Source organism: Cryptomeria japonica, chromosome 3, assembly GCF_030272615.1.
Source record: "Cryptomeria japonica chromosome 3, Sugi_1.0, whole genome shotgun sequence".
In the NCBI taxonomy this organism is placed as follows: Eukaryota; Viridiplantae; Streptophyta; class Pinopsida; order Cupressales; family Cupressaceae; genus Cryptomeria; species Cryptomeria japonica.
The window spans coordinates 399,919,683-399,925,308 of NC_081407.1; positions in this window are offsets into that span (position 1 = coordinate 399,919,683).

Below are 5,626 nucleotides of genomic sequence, written 5' to 3' on the forward strand. Positions count from 1 at the left end.
AATTCTCATCACCTAATGTGTCAAATTGAGTAGTATGAGGGTTCTAAGGAAGGATTGAATCCTTATCTTTGAAATGTCATGTAACAATAATCACACTAGTTCATGACAAAGTCATAAACTCACACAATCCCCTTTGTTCAGATAGATAGTCATCTTGGATTTGCCTTTGCTTTGCATAATAAGAGAATCCATGCCATATTGCATAGTCAGTAGTCATTAAGTTAGGATACCCAATTTGTATTAGAGCATGCATTCTTGTTGATAGGTTGGGGGCATATTGAAAAAAATCCAAAAAAATCATAATATGTATTGAAAATATACAAAAAAATCATAAAATATCTTTAAAAAATCCCAAAAAAATAAAATAATCCTAGAAAATTGTGAAAATTAGAAAACAATAAAAAACCCAAAAATAATCCATCAATCACAATTCACAATAAATTATCCTTTGCAAAGGCAAACATTTGAGAAAACACAACCATAACTTCATGCAAAACACTGAGCTTAAAAAATCATGCATCAACAGAAAAACTATCAAGCTAGTCTACAACCTAACCAATCAATTGTCTCATCAATCAATCAAACCCTATCAATCAATCATTATCTTGTCTTAGATAGGGAAGGGTACACTCAAAACCAGATAGATTGATCTTATACGAGATACTCACTCTTTGAAACCATACATTCCTATCAAACAATCATCCTATCCAGAAACACTTATCCTTGTCAAGAAGATCAGTATGGCTATTGACTTGTTTGGTCTGGTGAGTCTTATCTTTTATTGGTTTATCTTTATCAATTGATGATAGGTCATGTTCCTATGCTACTTGAGAATTTCCACAAGTGACTAGAGGGGTCAGGATTGTTCATGATAATTTTCTTTGTTTGTTGTTTGTGATGTGAACTAATGAAGTTATAGGGAAAAAGTATTTTGGGTGTCTGTGTTGGTACGTTCATTCAGAAAGTATCCTATGCAAAAATGAAAGTCAAAGATAGCTATTCTTGTGACTATCGCACATACCTCGACCCTTAGTACAACAACCCTAGAATGGAGGGGTTCACTCCTTGTCTACCACGAGTTTGTTTTTGCAATGGGATATCATTTATATCTTGGTTCCTTATACCATTGTGTATGAAACTCCATTGATACATAGTAAAACTCAATGATGAAAATGTTGTGCTATAATAAAGACACAAGAATTCGTGATAGTTTCATTTTCTCATATCAACTATTCTTGTAGATGAAGGATACGAAAGACACTCCTTGAACCCCTAAAACCTAATCATAAGTTAGGAGCCCATAGTGTTCAATCCAACATCAGACAATGAAGTTCTCTTAATAAATGCAAATGTGAAACACTTACTCACTAAAATAAACAAGACAAATGCATTTAAAGAAATTCCTACTCCATTGCTATGCTATCCTCCAAGATCTCAACATTTGATCATATTTGCTCTCAGATTTTAAAATGCAAATGCACAAGAAGCTATGAAGGAATGGAAGAAAATGATCAAAAGATGATTATTGTAATGCCCCGCCAGGAAACCCCGAAGGGATAAGCCAAAAACACAAGAATAGAGTGCAATAAAATTTTTTTTAAAAGTTGCACCACATTAAGATACAACAAGATATCAAAGTTTCAGATTACCTAGCGGAAGACATCAACTAACACCTAAAGAGTTTCCCAACGAGATTACTTAAATTTCACAATTCACCTAACTCACACAATTAATCCAATAAGCTGATTATCTTAATAACGAGATAATTCTTAATCAGGATAATTTCTTTCAAAAGATGGAAATATAAATCACAAGCAAAGATTCATCCATTAAGATCTTTTCATAATCTTCATTCAAGCTTTTCATTAAAAATACAAGCCATACATCTAATATTCTAACACACTAGAATTTCATCATAAACATATGAGATCTTTCAAGCATACTAAATTTCCTTAACAACAACTGAATATATATTCCATTACTCTAAGTTACATTCTTTCACATTCCAATTTATTGCATTAGAAAAGACGATTGCATACATGCATCTACGAGAAATTTCATCTAAACCACTTATGCATTCGATCAAAATGGCATTCAAGAAAGGACTGCATATAAGCATTTAAAGTTAATTCCATCATATCCACTTATACATTCTAACATAAGCTATTCATACATGATAAAGTTGAATAAGGGAAACGTAAGAGAATAACATCACATAACACCATAATGATCTCGGAGTTCACCCCTAAAGGGCTACATCTCCGGGTCTGCTCAACTGCAAGACCCCTCTGATAAATAATAAAGTTAAGAATACAAGAGGTTACACCATTTACAATCCTGCCATCAAGGCGAAACATAAACAATATACAAGCGACCATATCGGTCAATAAATACATAAACAATCCCTGAAAAGAAAAGGATCCAGCTGAACAAAATCAAAGCTAATACAAAGGTCCAGGAGAGCATCCACAAAACTGAGCCATCACCACCCAAGGTCTAACATGAAATCGATACTCACAAGGGCAGAGACAAAAGGACGACCCACAAAGGTATTCCTAACAGGACAAAATGACAACATACTAGCGAACGTAGGGACAAGTGTCATCACACAACCTGGTATGGTTACCATGGCAGGTCTTCATAGGTCCCGGCCCCATACACTGGGTTACCCTGGCAACCTAATCCGAGCCTCCGGCCCATCCAAGCCTCATGTGGACCCACACATCCTCTCATGAAGACAAGGATGATGGTTTGCCATTTCAGGCCTTCCCACAACATGTCGAGTCTATGTTAGCACTCGTCCCATGTGTGAGGCACAATTATCTTACTTAGAGATTACATTCTAATCTACTGATAGGTTATCACTTATTAGACTCACTTTCGACGGGTTACCCAGCAGCCACTTTGGGCGCGGCCCCCAATCGAAAGCCACTTTCCCATACGACACTAAACTATACTCAGACGAACTCAAAAACCAAGGAATAAGCATGGTCAAGCGAACGGAGTTCAAGAAGGAGGAAACAACCATCTGGTCAAACACGACTCATCATTTGACACCCACACAAGGGATGTGACCAAATATGACACAACCACAAAACAACAGTCAACTCAAAACCGAGGACAGAAACAGGTACCCCAAACAACCATACGACAGGGTCCTATCAAACAAGCACGACCTGCGATTACATAAGCAAAAGCGAATACAGGAATTAAACTCGCATAGGTAATATTCAACAGATACAATCTTTTCCGAATTGATCTAAGCATTAAAGGTCGATCAAGTTTGCTACCAGATCTATATCAGATTACAGTTATCTACCTCATCTAGGAATAGTTTGTTCTTGGTTTTCTAACTCTCTAAGGTTCAAAGCATCGAACAGACATATTAAGCCATAATGAGTTCTTAAACCAAATTCATATTAATAAAACTCAGACAACCATTAATCAATTAAATAAGATATTTAATCTCCGATTAAGACATCATTGACATACTGGTTCAAATCCAACCTTTACAGTTCCATATTTTCCAAGCCCAGTTGCACTATATGGATCACGGAAAAAATAAATATACAAGGGAATCCAAATGATACTTAATTAAATTTCTAAAAGCACCTCATTTAAATTCATAATGTCCAAGGGTTAAATATTCATTTCTAACATTCCAGATGGCCTATATCATTAAAATCTTCAAACAATATATATTCTTGAATAAAGTATGTTTTATCTCGAATTTTTTTTTTTTTTAATAAAAACAACATTTCATCTTCCCAAAGGATGCTCCCCTAATAATAGGTTCAAAAAGATTAAATATTAATTCATAAATATTTATAACCCTATGGTTAATAAAATATACACAATTAATATTTAACCTTGCATAAAAATCCAATTAAGTATTAATCAACACATATACATTTATACTCATTGATAAATATATATATTAATATTAATTAATAATTAATTAACCACTTTATAAAAAAAAAGTTTTTAAATTAATAAATTTATTTATTTTTAACTAAAAAATAAATAAATAAAAAAAAATACAAATTAACAAGGGAGGCAGGGGTTTCCACGTGGTCCCCATGGAAAAGCTCACGCAACCCCCAAAGGGGGAAGCGCTGCTTCCCAAGGGAGCACGCAGCTCTCCCCAAAGGGAGCGTTGCTGTTCCCAAAGGGAAGCACACAGCACCCCTTGGGGTGCGCTGCTATCCCAATGGGATACGCAGCCCCCAATAAAATAGAAATAATTTTTTTTTTAATATTAAATTTTTTATTTTTTATTTTTACAAAACCAGTCACTGCTAAAAAAAAACACAGTCTCCAGCCAGTCTCAGCAGAGACCAAAATAACTAAATTTTTATTTTATTCTTCATTTACAATTTCAAAGAAAACCCAGATTCTCTTAAACCAACAGCATATTTGCTAAAAAGATTTATTAACTTCCATATATCCAACCACAGACATAAATCTCTGATTTAAGGCATGAAACTGAAGGTATTCATATGGGACTTAATTTTTTCTTTTATTGAAAAACAACATGGAAATCTCCAAAATATGAGAGGTTTTCAAAATTGAAAGGATAATTCTTTGGGCATAAGAAAGCTCATCTTCCATGCAAGGATGCAAACAATAAACCAATACCAACTAATTCCACAATGATTCATAACCTTGAGGCAATCAATGAAGAAATTAAAACCAAATAACATGAAGAACATCCAATGCCCATTTTATTTTTAAATTTAACAATAACTAATTGATAACCAGAATTCCTACATCAGTAAGCATTCCTGGAAAGGATCTGATGAAGAGTCCCAACCTGCAGCTCAAGAAATCCTTCTCCTTCCAAAACCCCCAAATTTCATCCCAAAAATATTTTTCCAACAAAACATTTTTCCAAAAATATCCATCCTCAAAATTTCCCAAAATTTTAGGTTATAAGGAAGAGTTGACCAAAATTCCATTTTTTTGGAATTAAAATTTTTATTTAAAAATAATTCCCAAAATTTCTATTTTCCAACTATATCAACAAATTAAATTGCTTTCAATTCGAAATCGATTTTCTCACTCAATTGAAATTTAACCTTACTATTTTCAAAAGCCAACAAAATACAATTAAATCTATTGCAATTAAATACAAAACTTTCTTTTTCGACAACATATACAAAATGCATTTAATATGCAAAATCAGCTATTTAATTGAACTTACTCCCAATTTAAAACGAGCAATCCAATATCAACGAAAATCGCATAACGAAATCCTGATTAATCTAATCCATTAATCTTCAATGCACGAACACATATTTAATCAAATTAAATACTTAAGGACTAATTAATCAATTTAACCATACACACCAAGCACGCAAACCGAGAAGGTCAACCAAACAGACGACTCGCAAACCCAAACAAAAAGGGATTACCGACGGCGACTGACGATGCTCACCTGAGCACGACTAGGGTCAACCAGGGTCTTACGACCACCTAATCCAACTCTAAGGATTAAAGAGGTACACTCAAACCTGCAAATTCAGGTGAAGTCGAACCTCGCACTCATGTGGCGTTGTACCTGAAATCTCCTGCAACCAAGAGTCATACATGCATACATATATAAACTTAATGATAGCGTTAGCCC